At 40.3% G+C, this 23,490-nt stretch overlaps 1 long non-coding RNA gene across 2 annotated transcripts in view; it reads right to left on the bottom strand.

The window, feature by feature from the left end:
• LOC106509989 (uncharacterized) overlaps positions 1 to 23,490 on the bottom strand; it is a 195,107-nt gene that overhangs the window by 43,441 nt on the left and 128,176 nt on the right. The window contains exon 1 of one of the 2 annotated variants that reach the window (XR_014843475.1): positions 3,776 to 3,937. The exons of the other annotated variant lie outside the window; for it this stretch is intronic. This is a non-coding gene — a long non-coding RNA (uncharacterized LOC106509989). Of the gene's footprint in view, positions 1 to 3,775; positions 3,938 to 23,490 lie in introns of those variants that run through there. 2 annotated transcript variants of the gene reach the window in all.

The following is a 23,490-nucleotide window of genomic DNA, read 5'->3' as shown; positions in this document are numbered from 1 at the left end:
TGAGAGAGTAAGGGTAAAACCCAGGAAGATGTTTCCAATACACCCAACCTCGCAGACAATACAAATTGCAAACTAAGACACGGTGGGTCTATTTTTTAGTTCCTGCAAGAGAAGCAGGAACTCCAAGTCAGACCCTGGTTGTCTGACCATTTCTCTATATTGGAGAAAAATCCTTTGCTAGGCTTTCTACATTTGCTGTAGATAATGCTTAGAAACATCCAATTGACAGAATCACCATATTCATCCACTGCTCTATCTATCACAAAAAAAAGAAATATTGTTTTAATAATTACACACTGAGTACTTACTTAATGTTAGGCAAAAATAACCGCCACGATCACTGCACTTTTATTAATTACTCTATGAAACAGACATTATCCATGTTTTACAGATGAGGAAACCAAGACAAAGAGAGTCAAAAGAACATGCTCTATTAGTAAATGATGGAACCAAAATTCAGACTCAGGCAGTTTTTACCCAGGACCCCCACCCTCCTGCCCCTCTTCTTCATCAAGTCACTTCACATTTCAATGACATTTGACCCAACATCATGAATGAATGAATGAGGGCATCTTTTTATATTAGTTCTGGTCACCATAGCTTCCCTCCCTACATACATGGCCTGCATTACCTCATTGCTCAGAGCTAATCATGCCTTTGGGTGATATTTGGGTTCCTGGATCTGGTTGTCCTTTGCCAAAATACAACAGCATTCTTACCTAGGCAGCCTCCCTCAGTGGGCACAGCCAAGTAATTTCATTAGTAAATACACAACTAATTAAGACTCAGAGAAGTTTAGTTCATATCTATCAGAAGCAGGATTATACTTCAGGAAGGACAATAGTAAGGAAACCTACTAATCAAAAAATTTCCACGTTAGCACCAGGAAATGTATCCCAAGTGAATAAGGGCCTGCCATTGACTTGGTTCTCAGATAAGCCTGGACTCAGAGACCATTTCTGCTTCGTCCTGACTGTATGATCTTAAACCTCTCAGGGCGGCCATGGTCACACTGAGGTAGATTAAAAATACCCACCTCTATAAGCCATGAGACTCTCCTGTATGGCACAGGAAACTGCATCTAGTCACCTGCGGTGGAACACGATGGAGGATAATGTGAGAAAGAGAATGTATGTATGTACAGCTGAGTCACTTTTCTATACAGCAGAAATTGACAGAACATTGTCAATCAACTATAATAGAAAAAATAAAAATTTTTAAAAAAGAAATAGGAAGGATTAAAAAGAAAGCAACATGAAGTAGGGTCAAAACATTCATTAGGCTCTGTTGACTGCAGAATTGACACTGTGGAAAAGAGCACTTACAGTTCCCCCAGAACCCAGAAGTTAAAGACACAAGGATGAGAAGAATGGAAGAGAAAATGAAAGGCAAAGGGCCAAAAAACAGAGAATTCATATGTGATAACAGGCTTTTATGGAAAAAGGCCAGGCCAATTGGAAGAGAAGATAGTTTAATAAAACATTCTTTTTTCATTTTATTTTTTAATTGAAGTACAGTCTATTGAAGAAAATGTGATCTAAAAAAATACATAACTGTAAGTATATTTAGGCTTTGTTTTCGTATATTATGATTATATATTTAATTTTCACAGAGTTGCAATCATATTATATTAAAAAAAATTACCTCTGAGATAATACAAATAGTCCTTTTTGTTACTAGTAATTGCTACAAAAAATATATGTTGTTTGGTATTATTATTACTATTAGAAATGTACTCCTTCTATATGCTCTCTTAAATATTCTTGCAAAAAAATTAATTTATAAAAGGTTAGAAGCAGGCTCAATGCATTGCAAAATTATCTTTACCATAACTACCTTTGCATATTTCATGAAATTGGTCAAAGGAAAAATACAAAGAAATTATTTTGCTTCTCTAAAAAGACTGATAATTTAAATTACTCTCCCATCTTGCATTTTCTACTAAGTAAATCTACTTGGGTCAGAGCAGTTTGCTATAATTTAGGTATCCAATGCCATCACAGATTTCTGCAATCCTTGAGACATATAGCATATTGCATTTCCATAAAAGAAGGCAGGAAAATATGGTGTCTTGACAAACCTGTGTCATATGCATTGGCTATTGGTATTTCAAGTGCAAGCAGTGTCTCCTTAAATAAGTTTTGCATTTAAACAGGGCTCATCAAATATGATGGTGCCTGGACTTCCAGTTTGCCTCTGAATGTCAAGACAAGGCTTTTTGAATCAGGTAAGACACAAATTGCATTTTTCCCCACAGGCATGGGTCCAGTAGTTGGTTTCCTCCTGGGAAGCAGAAATGGTTTAAGTTGCTGATATTCACTATACAAGTTAGAACCAGACAGGGGGGTTGCGGGGGGGGGGGGGTGTCTCTCATTTTCTTTACAGCATAATTCAGAAAATACAGAAGATGCTTCCAAATTCCACACTGAGATAAATAAATAAATAAACAAATAAACAAACACCATAATTGGGATCAAAGTTTACATGTTTCAAGAACCCTACTGTAAGAGTTCAGGTTTTTACGAAAAGTATTCACTCAGAAAATATTTACTGAGCATCTACTACACACACACACGCACGCACGCACGCACGCACGCACACATATTCAAGACTCTGTCCACACTCTGGGAATATAGCGGTGAATAAAATAGACAAGAAGTGCTCCTGGTTCAAAGCAGTCCTTCTATGTAAATGGCTTCTAGGTTTGAGCACCAGCCTAATGAATTAGCTGCTACAAAATGTGACTGGGCCAAGGAGGTAAATGATGGCAATGGTAAAGCTTGGACTTTGGAGTCTCAATAACCAGGGTTCCATTTCTGTCATCCCCATATTGTAATGTCAGCCAAGTTGCTTCACCTCTCTAAGCATGGAGTCCCTCTTTTGTCAAGGACACTGAGAGTGCCTGCCTCAACAAAAAGCAGTTTCTTCCTTTCCCTGGTTCAAACCCAAATAGCTTCAATAGATCCTGGAAACATGTAATGACAAGACACAGTGGTGATAATTTCGGTTTGCCTCTGAAATCGAAGTAGGGCTCACTTTAAATCAGGTTTTAAATCATTATCATTTGAGTCTTCTATCAGTGATGGGGGAGAATGCAAAAGATAACGAACAAAGTGCCTCCTTGGATCATCCTTTAAATCATCACAAAACTCTGTGCTACCAGAATCCATACACGCCCACCCAAAACTAGAAACCTCTACTAGAAACCCATTTGAGAACCTGGGTACCACTTTCTTCTCACAAACCTTTCTCGGTTTTGAAAATAAAGCTCAAACACTTTGCTTCCATTCAGCTCAGCAGAGGTAGCAGCTTAGACATAAAAGTGCAAACGCTGCGAAAGAGAGGGAAAAAAAAAAAAAAAAAACACCCATGGCTGGCTGCCAGCTCTTGGCCAATCAGTCCTCACAAGTAAGGTTGCGTCAGAGGCTTCCAGCCTGCTGGAACCTTCGCAGCTGCCTGCAGCACAAGCTTGGACCACCCAGGCCGAAGTGGACCGGCATCTGGAGAAACGCGCAAACAATGGAGAGCGTTAGAGCCTGCATTTCCGAGCCAGAGATTCTGTCACTCGGCTTAGCTTGAGCTTTGAGAAAGTCCTGGGCAAAGAAGAGATCGAGGATCTGCTCAATGGCTCTACTATTAAATCACTGTCTCGGGTCAGCAGCACAACCCCCAGAATGGAAAAATATTTTCTCAGTGGAAAATCACCCGTCTTAGTGTTCAAGGATCTAGCTTTCGACTGGTATTGGGCTCTCACCCAGCGTAATTAACATCTTACCTGTGGGTGGCTGGTGGAATTGCTTTACACCTCTCTCATCGTCCCAGCACCTAAGACTTCCTGAAACGCTTTATACAAACAAATAGGAAATGATGTTTCTAAAGATAGACTCTTCGGTCCAGGGCTTTCTGGTAGCCCCTCCATTCTGCTCTCGGCAAATTTATTTTTCTAATTTAAATGTCAGAAAACAGGCCTCCATCACTCATGGGCTTGCTCAAACACAAGCCATGCCAACTTGTTATAATTACAAGGAGATACAATAGCGGACGTGGGGGAAGCCTAATTAAAGAGTTGGACGTTGGAGCCCAGATGGGAAGCCAAGTATGGGGCCCTGTATCAGATCTGAATGGAAATCCTGCTCCGGTGATGATGGATGTCTCTGGGAAATGAGCACCCTCCTAGCACCCAAAGTGCTGATCCTGGAGAAGGTGGCAGAGAGAAACAGCCTGCTGAGACTGAAATTGAAACTAAAACGAGGGAAAAAACACTGACCCCAATCCAGAGACCCAGATTTAATTGGTCCAGGCCGCATCAAGATTCTCTTTATTTGCCAGGTGATGCTTAGGGACAGCCAAGTTTGAGAAACCCGACAAAAGATTCCTGAGATAATGCTCACCCCTATAGTGGAAAATTTAACTGGGAAGTCAGGGAACTGTGGCTTAGTTCAGGTAACTTACTAGATCGATCAGAGCAAAACATAGCAATAATTTACTACACTGCCCTAGAAATGCTGACTCTGCTTCCCGAGCTAGACTGACAGCTTCAAGAGGATATTTTATCTCCAGCTACTAGGACAGAGCCTAGACAGTAAATATAATACACACATTTAATCAGTCATTAGAAAAGTACTCAAAAAATACCACACTGCCTGCATGTTTAAGCAAAAGGACTCAGATTTTACAGAAACTGAAGCTTTCTATAAGCCTCCAAAGCATTTATTCTCAAAATTTTGTGTGCATGAGAAGCTTATTAAATATGTAGGTTCCTATGCCTCTCCAGACCCAGGAAATTTCAGTTTGGTTCAGCAGCAACTTTTCACAAATTCCTCCAGTGCCTCATACAACCCAGAAACAAAATAACAAATAGCTATGATCTATGTGTCTGAGAGGAGAATCCACAAACAGCCAGCTAAATGCAAGTTAAAAAAAAAAAAAAAAAAAAAAGGTGATTTTATCTGAGCTTTTGAAGCTAAAGATATATCAGAGGCGAACCAGTACCACGGACATACACGACCTGTGTAGTTCACGACAATTCAAGGCACAAAGAGAGTCACTCTTACAGATTTAAAATACGTAGTGAAGAGTCGGGTGAATGGAATATTCTGGATTCTGTGTGGGATCCTTGGCAGTCAGAGGCAGTGTTTCTGGCTGAGAGCTGCACTTTCTACTCAGTGAAGGAAATCCAGATGAGTTCCCTTCTAGAATGCACTGCAGAGCTCGAACTGAAGCTGCATTTCTTGTTACATTAGGAGGCTCTGCAGGAGCCATGTTTCAGACAACCAGGAAAGCAAGCAATCTTATGTTAGCAAAAGAGATTGGACAATGCTCCATGGCTTAGAGTGCCAATATCACAGCAAAACAGAAAGGTTCCTGCTTGCAATTCTCCCTCGAGAGCTAGTATGACCCCAGGATTTAAAAGGGCTTTTCCTCTTCAAGTCACAGGCTTAGAATTTAATGGAGCCATTATACAGATTCCATTCAAATCCTGGTTTAGCCACGTCCTTGCTGTGAGACCCTGAGCAAATGATTTAACCTCTCTGAATCTGTTTCCTCATTTTTATCATGGGAAAAGTATTGGAAACCTCACAGAGGCATTGTGACGATGAAATGTAATTGCTGGCACATGTTAGCTGATGATAATGGTAATAACAATGTTAAATTACATTTTTAATATTACCCTCATCATTTTCATAGTTCATCTTCCTCACCTTCCTCTGGTCCTAGGCAAAGTTCTTTATACCCAGTTGCCCAGATACAATCCCTCTGCTTATCCTCCAGTGGTTTTATTTGCAGCTCTGATCTGTTTTCTCTCCCCTCGTTTGTACGGCAGACCACCCAGAACTGGCCCAGATGAAAGCATTAGGTTAGCTTGTGTAACAAATAAACCCCCCAATTTTAACAGCTTAACACTTTAAAGGGCGATTTCTCACACAACCGAGCTGGTGTTCCTGATTGGTGGGTGGTTTTGCTCAATGATTGAGGGATCTTCTGCCTCCATCTCTGGGGCCCTGAAAGGTTCTGCACTCAGCTGGCAGACGGGGCAACGGGGAACAAAGAAGCCCAGCCTGTATCTTAACAGCCCTGACCCGGAAACAAGGGCCCTCCCTTCCAGTCTCCTTCCATTGGTGACAAGTGTCCTGTGGCCACACTTAGACAGGAAAAGAAAACAGTCGCTGGCTGGGCACCTTCGCCCAGAAAACGCTCCAAACATGGAAGGCAAACACTAACTTCTGGTGGATTGTCATCTATCGCTACCAGAGAGCTTTTAACTAACTGGAGGCTCTGGAAACCTCCATTAAAAGGAAAGTTAGAGATCTTCTACTGCAACATGTCTCAATGCAGACCTGCCTCAAACACCCTAGAATGGTCACCCAGACAGATTATTTGGTGAAACGTCCGAGCTGTCTGCTGTAACGCAGAATAAGTATCGGCATATACCTCCTTCCTTGGACTTTCAACTAAATACACGTAGCTGACTGTAGCTCTCCTTTTTCCCCACTAAATGCACGCAACTCTTCAAATGTTCTTAATATAGTGTGGTTTTCAGACTCTTCACCATCATTGTGTCTTCTCTTGGCTGAAAGTGCATCATTTGTCACGGTCCCAAAAGTATTTGACCCCTGCTGGTCGAATACAAAATCCCAGACGCGTGACTGGAGATCCCGTTGGCTGTCATTTTTCCTAAACGATACTAACCAGACTCCCAGTTCTTCCTTCACCTCTGGTTTCTTCTTTTTACTCCGTTTTAATGTCTTTATTCATACTTTCTAAACCCACAGATAGCTTGAGCCTCAATTTGTCTGCCCCCAATGACATTGAAATTCCTGCCAGTCGCTTTCTGGCTCATCACCAAATTAACATTCTTGCATCAAACGCACAAGGGCTGTTCAGAAAGTAAATTTACAAGGTGTTTCTATGAAACTGATTTTAAGAGATGGCAAGTAATCCTTGCAAGTATTTAAACAGCAGCTGATTGCTACTCTCCCACATAATCCAACAGATTCACACATTTGTTATACCAGGGGGTCAGCTTTTTCTGTGCCAGCTGAGTAAATTGCTGGGTCCTTGACTATTAAATCAACTTCATATCACATACATGAACACAGACTTTATTGAGTTCCAAGCTTGTTGCAAATAATGTCTTCAAGAGACAGAATGAATTTTGCTGGAAACTGGGGCACAGCTACTTTTGCACATCTTCAAGTATTGATTTGCTCAGTGATTTGTCCTCTGTGTGTTTCCAAGTCCTCAGATTACACCCTTTTGCTCCCCGCTGCTCCACTTCCTCTCCGGGACTGGGCATGTCATTCTGATACACTTTCAATTAAAAATGTTCTTGCCATAAATTTAAACAAGTTGACCATGAAATTCTGCAGCAGAAACTACTTTTTTTTTCATTAAAAAAAATGGAAACACATGTTATAAAAGAACATTTAATGACATGGAAAAATTTCAAGATATATTGGTAGAGGAAAAAGGCAGATTTTCAAAATGCAAATGCAATATGAATCCATATTTGAAAAACAGAATATATATGTATATAATATATGTATATTATATATATACTGTGTGTGTATGTGCACATGTATGCTTGCATAGGAAAATGCTAGAAAGATACTTAACAAAATATTAGCAGTTATTCTCTTTGGATGGTGAATTTTCTGGAGATAATTTTTTTCTTCTTTTTCTTAACTATATTTTCAAAATCTTTTCTAATGGACACTAGAACTTTATTAAAGACAAAATGCAATGTTATTTATTTCTTTTAAAATTTAATAAAAGTAGAAACATAACGTTATGCAATTAAACACCACCTCACATGTCCAGAAAAATGAATTTTTTGTATTCAGGATCTGCATCACTGCCTCTGTTCCTCTGTGCCTTTCATGCTTAAGGAAACATTGTTTTGAACTGAACATTTGCATGCCCTCCAAAATTTATATGTTGATGTCCCAACCCCTAATATGACTGTATTTGGAATTGGGCTTTTCTGAAGGTATTTAGGGTTAAAGGAGATCATGAGGGTGGGGCCCTGATCAGATAGGATTAATGTCTATAGACAGAAAGAGAGAGAGAGAGAGAGAGAGAGAGAGAGAGGGAGGGCATGCTCCCATTCTCTCTGCCCACTCTCTGTCATGGGAGGACATAGCCAAAAGGCAGTTAGAAAAGAGAGAACTCACCAAACACTGAATCTGCAGGCACTTTGACTTTGGATTTCCCAGGCTCCAGAACTATGAGAAAATTAATTTCTGTTGTTTAAGGCACTCAGCCTATGCTATTTTGTTATGGCAGCCTGATGTGACTAATATAAACATCACAGTACAACAAAATCACTTTTATTATTATGAATAAATATTTAATCTCATAGTTAAGTTTTTGAGCATACATACCATTTTGGTAACCCTCACTCATTGCTATCAAGACATGAGAAAGGAGGCAATGCGCTTTCTCTCTCTCTCTCTCACACACACACACACACACACACACACACACACACACACAAATTCCAAACATTCCTGAACCACTCACTTTTTCTTCTAGGCTTTTTGATTCTTCTCCACACCTAGCTGATGAATTAGGTTGGGGCCCTGGTGGTTCACACATGGTCAGTCAAGAATTCAGTAAGCATTCAGCAAACGTGTACAGAGCTGAGGACACACATGTGGTGAGGAGGAAAGGGGAGAGTTTTTTGTTGGCTAATGGACATAGAGGTAGAAATCATAAAGGCAGGTGGAAAGGGGAAAAAACGTGGAAGGGCCTTGATGAGCACATCCTCATTTAGGAAACCCAAAGGTATTTGCTGTAGGCCGGAATGTCATTTAAATTAAATCAAGCACAACAGCTCAAAGCAAAAACTCCTCCTAAAGGATCTCCCACTGACTTCAAAGGTAGAGTCGGGAGGCAAAGGGATCATGGAATGCGCCTGATGTTTCACATAGACTCAACGGATAAGTCATTCTTGAACTTGAACTCTGGAGCCCCAGAACACACAGTCCTTCTCAAACATTCTCATCCCTCCCAAGGCTCACAGTAACCGAAGTCAAGGGGCACCTTCCCCCAGACCAAAGACTCCGGATGCATCAGTGGAAACAAAGCTCCTGAGTCTCCCGCCCTCCCTCTCAGTTCAGGAACATATTTCAAAATGCCACTTTATTAGCAGCTAAACAAAAACACCTCCTCGACAGGGATGAGGGAGCGTGGCGTAAACATGTCATCCCCACCTATTGTTCTGCAGCGTCGAAATTCTCCTATGATTGATTATAAAAGGCAGTTATAGGGAAACTGTTTGAGTCTGCTGAATTAAAAACAAACAGGGAGGCATTCAACGGGGAACAGATCTGATGGATTAAAATGCACTGAAGAAAGACAGCTCGGGCGATGCCTGAATAGGCCAAGTCGGAATGAGAGGAAATTCAGCCTGCGATTTCCAATCAGGAGAAAACTGGCAAAGCAACAGAATTCGAGGCTCCCTCAGATTTCCACTTTATCTGCTAATTAGCATTAACATGCGCGGTAGAGGTGCCTCACCAGCTTGTGGCACAATAAAAAAACGAAATGTGTTATCACCACAGAATGTGTAATTACTTTAAGCACTGGCTGAAAATTGCAGGGTGCTTCGTTTCAGAATTTGTATATATTTATTGTTAGAGATAAACTTGTTGAAGTATATCTAATCTAATTTTATGTTATAATTCCTGTTTAAGATAATTTTAGTGTCAGCAAGCCAAGGGCTGAAGTAAATACTGCCATAAATTGTAATACATTAAAATACCAGAGCCATAGATCCGTTCAGCCGTGACTTGATTCGCTTATTGTTTAAAGACAAGACAAAAAAAAAAAAAAAAAAAAAAAACTCTGATTACATCAAAAGGAGAAATAGATCCTGTTGGGTTCTTCTACCATGTCAGGTCCTGCAGCCGATCAGGTCTGCCAACATCAGACTCCATCCTTCAGCTCCTTGGAAACGTGAATCACTTTTTTAAAGAATTGTAGATTTCCGTTTCCCTTAGGTAGAATTTATTATTTTCGTAAAATGTCTTTAAATTGCCCTGTACCTCCCCACAAGGGAAATGCATTAGGACAGATGATTTGGCTTTAAATCATAACTAGGTTAATATTTGTTTTAAGTTTGAGTTAAGACCTAGTTTCAATTCCTCCTTAAATTGTTAAACAGGACAATTTGGGGCTATGAAAAGGAAACTCTACCATGTTTTTCAGTAATCTGATCCTTCGGCAGAGGCTACCAAAATCATGCAAAAGCAATTTCTTATTTTCCTATTAAATAGGGGATTATAGCTAGAGCATTGCCTGCATACAGACTGTTCATTTTTGAGCAGCGTTCTGTCAAGCCAGCAAAACTTGGAAAGATATGGAGATAACACTGCCTCTGAGAAGGGGATGCTGGATCTCACACTATTTCTGTGCAATAACTAGTAATTTCTCTGCCTTTTCCCTGCCCTTGTTTCTCCAGAAGAGGGAAAAAAAAAATGATCTACAGGATTTTATGGTTCACAATATTGATGCTATTATTCATCTAGTTTGTGTTTATAAGATGTAAAAAGCTTTGCAAATTTTCTCTCCTGTCTGCCTCCTGTTCTCTTGAGGAAGGCATTGAATTCAAGGATCCCAGAGGATATATCTTATTATGATTCTTTTGGAAAGGGCCCTAGGATTTTAATGTCTGCCCATTGGCCTCCCTGTTGTGTGAAAAATGGTGGAAGCTAATGAGGCCTTGCATGACTCGGGCCCTCTTGTAGCACTGATGGATTGGTTCTCGAAGAGCCTTCCTACGCGCTGCAATAATTAAACCACATAGATTGGAAGTCTTGAAACTCTGAAATTCTTTGCCTGGGGAAGCAACCTCACTCAGCACATTTAAAACACAACTGGATTTTCCTTTTTACGCAGCCTTTACACTTGGCAAGTTGATGTTTTATATTTAAGGATTCCTAGTGATAGCTTTGCACCGAGCTCAACATGTTACCTATGAGGCCAGAGCAGAAACAAAACCCAGGCCACCTGATGATGGAAGCAGCCAGAATTGAGGTCTTCCCTGGGGCTGAGGGGAACAGAGACCAGGAGGAAGCAATTTGCGGGGTTGACTCTAGTGCCTAAAAGCACTGAACGGATGTTTAGGCCCTGCTGCTCTGGCTGAGGACTGGCTAAGTATTTATAAGATGCTATAGTTATCTGATTCCTCCAGAAGGTCAGGGGAGGAGGAGACCTCGTTTCTCCCCAGGCTTCATTTCTCTCCTGTTGAGCAGTGCTGTGATGGGCCCTCAAGCAGCCATCCTCATCGCCGAAGTTGTTTCCCCTCAAAAAACCTGTGTTTTCCCCATACTCTTACTGTATATGGAAAGTACGTGGCATCTTGCTGAAGGAAAGCAACTGAAGAGAATCTGAAGTCACCACTGTCCAACCCCATGTGAAAACGAACTCTTTTTGCCAACCAGCAGCTTCAACAAGGAGTTAACTTGAGTGCATTGATCTGATGCTGATATGCAATTTTTAGGCCTTTTCTAGAGATGCCTTTAGATGAACAATATTTCCAAAATAAGACATTCTCTGAGCACACAATTCGTAAGAAGGAGCATGAGCAGGAACAGATTTTACCCTGTGCTGGAAGCCCGACACAGCCTATCTTGGCCAACCTGATGTAAATCTATGAAAAGGGAGCCAAAAGAACCAGTGAAAATCCACCACAGTGACAGCCCATTCTGCAGACTCTTACATAAACACCCTTGTGGCTTTTCTTTCCTTTCATTCAAGGCAGTTTCCAAATTTGCATTTTGGTGGATAATATTACTTCTCATACTTTTAATTCTTTAATTTACTCTAACTTGAAAAGTTACTTAAAATGATTTCTATAAGCCCTCAGAAGAGCTTCATAAGGTAGCCTGACCATCAAAAACCCACTGTTCAAAGGCCAAAGTTGAAGTTAAGTCATCAGCCCATGAGGAAACAGATAGCAACTGGGAACTCAAGGAGATGGGATGAGAGACAAAGATGCAGGAGGAACTAATGTGAAGCCCACTGGAACTCTCAACAGCTAGGAGCTGGTGCCACTTGTCCAGAGCTGGAGAAAAGTGCCCTTCTCTCCTCCACACACAGAGGAACTCTGGCCTCTGGGAGAGAAACAGAGACACTGACAACGCAGAGGAAGACAGCCAGAGAAAGCAAATCCCTGACCGTGCTCCCCTGCCCTCTCTTCTTCTACTGCTGCCTGCGCTGACCAAACTCAACCAGAAATCAGAAGGCACGGGGATCTTGACACAGTTGGTACAGGTCAGTGTCCTCAGGCACAGAGCAGAGTGGTGGAGGTGGAAAGTGGAACTGGAGGGGCAAACAGGGACGACCCAGCACAAGTGGGTGACTTAGCCCACTTCACTTATCAGAAGAAATGCCTGATGTAAAACAGGCTTCTCCTGAGTTCCTGGACTACCATAAAGCCACCAGTAAAACAAACTTGTTACCACTTTCCACTTCTTATGGATTTTCATAATAGTCCTCAGAGGCCAACAACTACTGTTAACTACCGTTGTCACCAACATCTTAATAGAAACACATATGTCCCGGTTGTACATATGTCCAAACATGCTAAGTGGTCTTTTAAGTACCTTTTAGCAAGAGCTGCTTTTACAGGCTCTTAATTATTTCCTGATTGTTTACATTTTCCTTTATGACGTGTCTTGTTAACCATGCATTAGAAGGAAGTTCTATATCTTTGTGATTTCAGACATAATTTTATCATCCTATATATTTATCAGCAGGACCTATTTTTTTTATTTTTAAATCTTTCTCTCCTGTTTTGGCATAAGACATCCTCTCCCCTCTATTGATGCCTTGCTATATGATTCTCTCATTCTCTTTCTCTGACAACCTACGTTAGGTCTATCAAAGACCACTTTTTCCATTCTCACTATCAGTGATGGCTTCACTGAGAAGATACTTTTGCAATCAAAGCAGTGACATAGGTCCTCTGCTGCTGCATCTTTAACTTTGCTTTTAGGTCAAAAATCAGAATCAGAGAGGTACTATTGCTTCTATCTGTAATTCTCAGCCTGGAATGGCTCCATGATGTAGCCAAACACACTCAAACTCACTCAAACTCACCTGGACCTGTTCTTTGGCCTATAATTTCTACATCTGAGGGGTTAATAGTCTTAGTAGCCAAAATTAATTCCAATCCCCTCACGGCAATCCATTATTCAGTAAAATGCATAATTGAAGTTGTAATAATGTACATTTTTTCTGTAGTACTTGATAAAGCTAATTTAATTTTAGATGAAAAAGAGTATGACCAAGAAGTATTTTTATTTTCTCCAGAATTGAACTTGGTACTACATAAATACATAAATATAAAACAACCATTGTTATGGACAAGTGGGAGCTCAGCCTTGGAGTCATGTAGCCCTAAGTCTGAGACCCCGTTCCTTTATTCCTTTACTAGGACTTGTGATCTTGGGCAAGTGTATTTAACCCCTACATGTCCGTTTCCTTGACTCTACCTGATTTTATGAATAGTTGGTTGGTGGGAGAGTTTTATGTTTATTAAAAGGGATACTGAGGGTAAAATGGTTGGGTTTTGGTACTTAATAGATATCATGTCTCCCTTCCAGTTTCTCCCTATGGCCCCACACCGATGCCCCCGTGTTTTTCGTGGAGGACCTCTGCCCTAGACCAAGCCCTGAGCCTCAGCTTCTTGTGCTTTGCCTTACATGATCCCCTATGTGCAGTTCCAGCTCTTCTTTTACTCTCTCTGTTTGTTCCTAATGCTTTTTCCTACCTCTTTTTTCCTCCTCTCCTGTCTAGCAGAGCTGGCAGAGTTGAAGACCCATAGACCAGTCAACTAATGTAAACATGTAAACCAAACAGGAATGAGATAAGAGTGAGTGATAAAGATTGTGGAAAACTAGAGAATGTTTGTTCTGTCTACAGACAATCAAAATGCAGCGTACACACACACACACACTGCAAAGCAAAATACATCAGCAGATTGGATTCAGCATACTGGCAATAATTTTGTGTACTTGCCTCTCAAAGGAGTCCATAGATTGTACAGTCATTGTTCCCAAATCTCAGGTATCATTGTGCTGCTGACATCTGAATTCGAGTTATAATTTTGAGGCGTTTTCTTATAAAATATTCTTCTAAAAGCATTTGCAGGAGTTCCCTTTGTGGCTCAGTGGGTTAAGAACCTGACATAATGTCCGTGAGGATGCCAGTTCAATCCCTGGCTTTGTTCAGTAGGTTAAGGATACAGTGTTGCTATAAGCTGCGGCATAGGTCACAGATAGGGCTGGGATCTGGCATTGCTGTGGCTGTGGTGTAGACCGATAGCTGCAGCTCTGATTCGACCCCTAGCCTGGGAACTTCCGTATGCTGCAGGTGTGACTGTCAAATAAGTAAATAAATAATTTTTTAAAAGCATTTGCATATGATGTATGAGAAATCATGATGGACTGCTTGACAGATATACAAATACATTCATCAAGGTTTATGTGCTTATTATCTTCACCAAGAAAAGCTGTAGATACAAGCGGGTGACTTACACAGTGACTGGCAATGTAATCATTCTATAATTATTTCTAATAAATAAGCCCAAAGAATCATTAGAGGAAGCCCTCCAAGGACAACATCAACAAGTTCTCAGAAAAATGGATTTGGAGTGTGGGTAGTAGAAATAGGGCAGGCTCTTGCTCGAAAACTCAGTGTACCATGGGACATAGTGAAATGGTGTCAGGCTCTATAAGCAGCACCTATGAGCACAAACTCAGAGCCAGACTCTTACATGCGTGCCATGTGGAAAGGAATGTGGGTCTTACACCTGTGGTGTTTGCTTTTTTTTTTTCAGACAAATATGCAAACTGATAACAAGACCATCTGCTTCTTCATCCTCAGATATAAAAGATGGCTACACATGCAGAGAACTCATCATTTCACTCCCCCTAACTGCTTGTCTGATTTCATACATATCTTTGTACGGTTCATTTGAATAACTATTGCTTCCGAATTTTCTGATCCTCAGGTTTGTTTATAGATTCTTTAACTGCCTAATAATGAACAACTATCATGTGAATGTCTTCAATGACATCCTCAACAACAAAAATGCTTTCTTAGAATTGAAATCCAAAGTTGTATCCTTCCATTATACTGCTTTTCAGGAATTATGGGGCCTACTTTTTGAAGGTTCCAAATGCAAACAGATGAACAAGGATGTATCAGGATTTCTGAAAAAGTTGAAACCCTCAGAGAGAAAACCCTGTGGCCACCTCAGCTTGCTTTACTCTTCACGTGGGTTTTTTCTGTTTGAGTTTGCTCCAATTCTGCTGCAGTTTCTGCCATCTTGAACCGAAATGGTTGCAGCTATCGGCAGAGCCATGTCTTTGGAATTCTACTCATCCTCAACCAATTCTACTCATCCTTAACCAATCCTGGTATAAGAAATCCCCTCTGGTTTTGGAATGAGGGTGATGGTGGCCTCATAGAATGTCTTTGGGAGTATTCCTTCTTCTTCAACCTTTTGAAAGAGTTTAAGGAGGATGGGCACCAATTCTTCTTTATATGTTTGATAAAATTCACCTGTGAAGCCATCTGGTCCTGGACTTTTATTTGTAGGGAGTGATTTTATGACCTCTTCAATTTCATTTCTAGTGATCGGTCTGTTCAGTTGGTCTGTTTCTGCTTGATTCAGTTTGGGCAGGCTGTAAGATTCTAGAAAATTGTCCATTTCTTCCAGATTGTCAAACTTGTTGCCATATAGTTGTTCATAGTATTCTCTTATGGTTTTTTGTATTTCTGCTGTATCCATTGTGATTTCTCCTTTTTCATTTATAATTTTGGTGATTTGGGCTCTTTCTCTCCTCTTTTTAGTGAGTCTGGCCAGGGGTTTGTCAATTTTGTTCACCTTTTCAAAGAACCAGCTCTTGGTTTTATTAATTTTCTCTATTGTTTTTTGAGTCTCTATTTTATTGATTTCTTCTTTGATCTTTATAATTTCCTTCCTTCTGCTGACTTTAGGACTTTTTTGTTCTTCTTTTTCTAATTCGTTTAGGTGGAGGGTTAAGTTGTCAATTTGGAATCTTTTTTCTTTTTTGAGAAAGGCCTGTATTGCTATAAATTTCCCTCTGAGCACTGCTTTTGCAGCATCCCATAGATTTTGAGAGGTTGTGTCTTCATTATCATTTGTTTCAAGGTAGTTTTTAATTTCCTTCTTGATTTCCTCATTGACCCATTGGTTTTTTAGTAGCATGTTGTTTAGTCTCCGTGTAGTAGGTTTTTTCTCTTTCCTTTTCCCATGGTTGGTTTCTAATTTCATGGCATTGTGGTCAGAGAAGATACTTGAGATAATTTCTATGCTCCTAAATTTATTGAGGTTAGCTTTGTGTCCCAATATGTGGTGGCTTCTTGAGAATGTTCCATGAGCATTTGAGAAGAATGTGTATTCTGCTTTTTTTGGATGTAGTGTCCTGAAGATATCAATTAAGTCTAACTTTTCTATTGTTTCCTTTAGGATCTCTGTTGCTTTATTGGTTTTCTGTCTAGAGGATCTGTCCATTGATGTGAGGGGGGTATAAGGTCTCCTGCTATGATTGTATTCTCATCAATATCTCCCTTTATGTCTGTTAATATTTGTTGTATGTATCTGGGTGGGCATCTATCCGGACAAAACTCTACTTAAAAGAGACACGTGCACCCGCATGTTCATTGCAGCACTATTCACAATAGCCAAGACATGGAAACAACCCAAATGTCCATCGACAGAGGATTGGATTCGGAAGAGGTGGTATATATACACAATGGAATACTACTCAGCCATAAAAAAGAATGACATAATGCCATTTGCAGCAACATGGATGGAACTAGAGAATCTCATACTGAGTGAAATGAGCCAGAAAGACAAAGACAAATACCATATGATATCACTTATAACTGGAATCTAATATCCAGCACAAATGAACATCTCCTTAGAAAAGAAAATCATGGACTTGGAGAAGAGACTTGTGGCTGCCTGATGGGAGGGGGAGGGAGTGGGAGGGATCAGGAGCTTGGGCTTATCAGACACAACTGGGAATAGATTTACAAGGAGATCCTGCTGAATAGCATTGAGAACTATGTCTAGATACTCATGTTGCAACAGAAGAAAGGGTGGGGGAAAAAATGTAATTGTAATGTATACATGTAAGGATAACCTGACCCCCTTGCTGTACAGTGGGAAAATAAAAAAAAAGAAAAAAAAAAAAAGAAATCCCCTCTGCTATTTGCTTTAGCAAGACTATATTTAGAATCTTTCAAAAGGGGATCCTAACAGAAAACGAAGAATAAAGAAAACAGGTAGAAAATTATAAACTTCAAAACATTTGCTGAACACGAGTTTTAAGTGAAACTAGGTGTCATAGACAGGTGCAGCTGGTGCAACTGATGAGATTCCCCCCAGCTATATTTTTTCCTTTCCTCCACCCTATTTTTTTTTATTTTTATTTTCATTTTTTGTCTTTTTGCCATTTCTTGGGCCACTCCCGTGGCATATGGGGGTTCCCAGGCTAGGGGTCGAATCAGATCTGTAGCCGCCAGCCTACGCCAGAGCCACAGCAACACAGGATCCGAGCCTCGCCTGCAACCTACACCACAGCTCACGGCAACACCAGATCCTTAACCCACTGAGCAAGGCCAGGGATTGAACCCACAACCTCATGGTTCCTAGTCGGATTCGTTAACCACTGAGCCATGATGGGAACTCCCCTCCACCCTATCCATCAAAAAAGTCTAAGATGCAGAAAAGTTCTGGAATCCTGTAAACAACCCTGGCCAAGCTAGTTGCAGCTGAGCTTAGATTAAGTCAGGTGAGGAGATTTATGTGTTACATTTATTATCATTTTCACTTAGTTTTCAAGACCACATTGAAAATAAATGTAACCATACCTTTCTTAAAATAAAAGAGAAAGGAGCTCTTAGTACGGATAAGAGAAGCAATAGGATTCACCTAGAGTGGTGGTCTCCAAAATGGATCCATTCACCCTAGGGAGAAATGTGTAAGAAAACCTGAGAGCATGTATGTTTATTTTAATCTTATCCCTTAAACAATAATTTCACTTTTACTTATGTTTTAAAACATATGGAATATGCCGTCCAGTGGAATATGTATATAATGTTGAAATAAACACCCATATGTTGGTTTGGAGACCACTTCCCACAAAGATCCATAATGTGGTAGCTTCCATGGCAGTTCAGGATCCAGGGAAAACTGGGTGGACTAGAACAGATCAGAAGGTAAAAACCCAGGCAGCAATGAGTCAAAACACCTGATTTGCTACTCATTTCCCTTATACCACATTTTGCCCTCTATATAACATCATGTTAAGAGCACATGCTCTGCAACCAGACAGACCCTCTCTACTTACTGTGTCCTGGGCAAGTTCCTCAACTTTTTACACCTAATTTTGTTTTTGTAAAATGATATTGATACATCATAGGGGTTATTGCAAAAGCTAAATGAGATCATTTATATAAAATGCTTAACAGGAGTTCCTGCTATGGTGCAGGAAACTAGTCCGACTAGGAACCATGAGGGTGTGGGTTCAATCCCTGACCTTGCTCAGTGGGTCAAGGATATGGCATTGCTGTGAGCTGTGGTGTAGGCTGCAGACTCGGCTGGGATCCTGCATTGCTTGGCTGTGGTTTAGGCCAGCAGCTACAGCTCCAATTCCACCCCTAGCCTGGGAACCTCCATATGCCACGGATGTGGCCCTAGAAAGACAAAAAAAAAAAAAAAAAAAAAAAAAAAAAAAAAAAAAAAAAGCTTAATGTATTTCCTGACACATAGCAAGCACTCAATAAACAATGCTGTCTTTTTCTTCCCTTACTCCACCACCAGCATCCTTCATCTGACTTCAGCTGAAGACAGTTCATACATCACACTTTTTGGAAACGAGTTTCAGTAACCCACTGACCTCCATCTTCTATACCACCTGAAAAGCCCTAGCATAGCCCCTATCCCCATTACATTGTCATCTTTGATATTTGTCATTCTTCTCTCAACCTCCTCACTTCTCCCGCTAAATCCATCAGATGAATTTCCAAAAGGGCTCAATGCATGTCATTTAACCCTGAACCCGCAGAACTTACCTGTGTCTGAAACCTTAAGAATAGCTTAATGACAATTTGTTTGTCTCTGTTAGCAAACATTTATGAAAGTAATAAAACTACACTCATTAAAAATTAAAAAAGAGTAGCTTAATGAATGATTGTGGAATGAATGAATGAATTTGCCCCAATTTCTTTATCCCCACCTTTTTTCTATCCTCCCACTGATCCATGTGGATCACTCATCCTCTCTTTTATTACTTTTGCTCTGCACATTTGTCCTGCCAAACCTCCTTCCCAGTTCAGAGCCATCTGCCCACTGGTGAGAGTGGTGGCTGAACTGTGTACACTTCACAGGACTCAGGAGCAAAGCCAAGCAGCTGTGGTTAGAGCTCATCTCTGGCTTTGAAACTTAAATGAAGCTATCATTAGCAAGCTCCAAGTTGTGGTGAGCCTTGCTCATGCCCAGATCAGCCAGCTTCTGTCTTCCCCTACAGTTGTAGGCTTTCACACTCTGTAATACAAAGGTGACAGTGGCACTGCCATGTTCTCTCTGTACCCCATGACTGAGGCCAATCCACCTTGCTTACCATAATGAGGCTGTCTTGTTATCTACCGACTTCACTTTGTAGAGGAAAGTGACTTCCTTCTGCAAGATCCCTATCCTTTGAAGGATTTTAAAAATGTACTTGTCATATGTGGGAAAATATTCAACCCGAGTATTTTGCTCCCTCTAATCAGTTCTCAGGGAGAGGTGCAGCAGGCAGAACATGGGTGCAAGAAGGGACTCATCATCTGGAGAGAAACTCCTCCTCACAAGTTCAGAGTCCAGGGAAGCACTAGTGTCGGGGAGCTGGTCATTTCCATACAACGGACAGACAAATGACCGTTTCTCTGACTGTGGCTCCTGACCTGAGGACTCTATGACTGGGCAGTTAGGGTTGACCCAAACCAAAGTGAGGCTCTGAAGATGGCTTCACCCTAAATCTTACTTAGTCCGCAGCTCACCACAAACCTGTTTCTAGAGTGGTTCTCCATATCTCCAACCCTCAGAAATATCAACGCGGTGTCCCTGATGGTCCCTATTCATAACCCTTTAATCCCAAAAACATAGTAATTCCTGCCAACGGGGAGAAAAACTTGACTTCAGACTTACCAAAGCACCATGTTGATTATAATTTATTCATATTATTTAACAGCCATGTTATAAAGAAATCAGAATTAAAATTACCACTTGTCACCCAAGGTAGAATTATGCTAGCTAATATCTTTGGTATGATTGATGATTCTCATTGTGCTCGTTCCATTGGGAACCCTCTGAACTAAAGAAGAGATTTCATGAAAAAAAAAAAAAGTGTTGATGATTTATGGTGATTTTTAAATAAGGTAACTCTTACAAGAAAGAACAAGAGGAAAATTGAATATGAATAAAATTCTTCAAGTTTTTTTTACTCTTTAAATGGAAACTACACTGTGAAGATTAGATAAATAAGAGCTTCAGTAAAATCAACAAAGAAATGAGCAATATATCAAATGGAAGTTTCTTTACTTTATAGAGAAGTCACAAAAACTGCTCCATCAGATAACTGCCAAATTCCTCTTCAACTTTTCCCAAAGTTAATAAACTATAACCTGCTAGGTATTCCAAAACTGTAAACTATGAAATGAAAGTGAATATTTTTCTATCCTGTACACATTTGGTCCTTGGGCCCTTTCTTTTCTAAGCCATGATTGTTTTGGTCATCCTAAACATATTTCAATGTTTTTTAACCCAAAGACATAACTGGCTGCTTTTATATAGATTTGTTCAAGAATAAACATTAGCTGGCATCGCAATACTGCTCTTATAGTATATTATGCATACTACTACTTGCCAGAATAAAGTTTCAGTTATTACACATACATTTATAGATATACACATATGTGTGTCTATATACAGACAAGTAGAATTTTATGTAGAGAGACTCTGTGTATATGAAAATGAGACCTTTATTTGCTTGTGAAATGTGCCAAAATATTAAAATTAGATACTTCAGCCAAGTTCTTCACAGTTTTGCCTGAAAATACCTTCTAAAATTCATGCAAAGTTGATTCACTTTCTTAAGAATTTCAGAAGAATTCAGAGCCAATTTCAGTTTCACAGATCAGCTCTTTGGTCCTTAAGAATGCAGTAAAGAGAAGAGGGGGAAGAAGAAGGGGGCAGAGAGAAAGAGGGGAAAAGGGGCCCCAGAAGAAAAAAACAAGTAGAAACTAATCCATGCAAATTTACATTAAAAGGAAATTATTTCTTAACAGTCATGATTCTCCTCTTGGCTCAGAGAATTGGGGACTGGGTTTTTCTGGTCCCCTAAAATTCACCTAATTTCCTAACACAAACCTTATTTGAAGGAATTGACACCCAACCATTAATATGTCATGACAGAGAGAACAGACTTCCAGTTGCCAAGGGAGAGGGACACGGGGGAGGGAGGGAGTGGGAGTTTAGGATTAGCAGATGCAAACCGGTATATACAGAATGGATAAACAACAAGGTCCTACTGTATAGCACAGGGAACTATATTCAAAGCCTTGTGATAAACCATACTGGAAAAGAATATGAAAAGGAATATATATGTATATATAATTGAATCACTTTGCTGTACAGCAGAAATTAACACAGTATAAATCAACTATACCCCAATTTTGGTTAAGTCATGAAAATGACACTAGTTGGACTAAATCCCCAGAAAACATAGTCATCCACCACAACACCCCACATTCTCCTTGAGAACGTCCCTCATCCCTGCCACTCATCTTTCCTCTCGAGACTTTCATCACGACACTTTCAGCCAGTTTACATGTTTCCCATTTTAGTACATAGGAGTTGTTTATGTATATGTTGCTCCAACTGGACTAAGGGTAACAATCCTACTTATAAAATCTGGGTCATTTCAGCTTTGTAAGACATAGAACAGTCTCTGTCTCCTTGTGGGAGCTAAATAAATGCCTATTGCATTAAGAAATTAATATTGAAAAAAAAAAAAAAACTGCAGCTGACATCTACATCTTCAGATGGCTTGGTTCCCTGACATCATTCACTGTCATCAATGGCTGTGGTTCTGTGACACTGAAGGTGAGCCAAAGATTGGTCAGTATTTCAATGCTGACTAATACATTTTCAGAAGAGTTGAAACTGCCCTATTATTTAATCGCAACATCCTTCCTCATGTCAGTATCTGAATAAATTAGATTTTACCTGACCTAAATAAATTACATCAGGAAAGAGCATTGTCATCAGATCAATCGCCAGTATAAAAAGCTATCATGCTACAAGAGAAGAAAATAGAGTGTATTCATCTCTTCGCTCATTCATGCCGTTATCTTTCTGTTTGTTTCTTTGTTTCTATTTGCAGTAATCAGGTGCACAAAACTGCATCAATCCTAATCCTTAATTCATAGCATGCCTTCTTCTTTGTTTCATGCACGGCTCTATTTCATCTACTTTTATTGGTTGGTTTGTTCTAATAACTCATGAATTCCCTTAATCCCAACATCCGACTACAGCACTAGAAAAATTAAAATAACTTACACCTAGGTATTCCCTCCCCACTAGTCCCTCCCCACTGGTCCCTCCCCCTGCCATAGAGGAGATACTACCTAGAATTTATCATCCCTTTCCTTTCATTTAGTTTTATCTCATATTTATGTATTCTATATAATTTATTTATAACTATCAAAAAAGTCTGTTTATTAATGTTTTCATGTCAGAAAATAGCAAAGACTTTGTTTTTTAAAGATGCTTACGAGCTTTAATCCTACACATGACACATAACACGGTTCGGCAACCCCTAGGTGGAGGTTCAAGTCTGGGGAGGATGAAGCCACCCAGCGCTTTGGCTGGTCCCCTTGTTCCAAAGCCACAGCCTTGTGCCCAGGAGCAGGGTGGGAGCCAGCAGTCTCTCCCAGAAGGTACGCTGCCCTCTGCTCCATCATTGGCTGGTTCTCTCAGGTAGATGAGGAACTGTTAAAGAGGGTTAAACAAACTCATATTTGCCATTTAAATGCCCAGTCTGTAGTATCGGTCTCCTACTTAGTCCATCTTACTTCCTCCCTGGTTCCCTTCTTTATATTCCTGCTCTAGAGAGGGGTCTCTGTGTGTGCTGGTGTTTGATCTTACAGATTAAAAAGATGATGACTCTTTACGGACCAAAGCAAAAATGTTCCAAGTGATAGAAACAAGTGCAAAAAAGACAAATCCACCATGGAGCCGGCCATGACCCCACGCCACGCTTCATCCTATTCCTTCTCTTGGATGCTATCAGCTCAGTACCTTCAGGGCTCAGGTCCCTGTCCTGCCATTTCCCTCTCCCTGTCTATGATTCTGCTTGAATAAATGGTCCCTAGGAGTTGTAGAAGAAGCAAGAGAGGACCAGG

This window comes from Sus scrofa, chromosome 4, assembly GCF_054392235.1.
Source record: "Sus scrofa isolate SSC_HxYL_T2T_F1_AM1 chromosome 4, Sscrofa_HxYL_maternal_Yorkshire_Landrace_v2.0, whole genome shotgun sequence".
NCBI lineage: Eukaryota > Metazoa > Chordata > Mammalia > Artiodactyla > Suidae > Sus > Sus scrofa.
The sequence above is the reverse complement of the archived record's forward strand: the minus strand, read 5'-3'. Positions and strand labels throughout refer to the sequence as shown.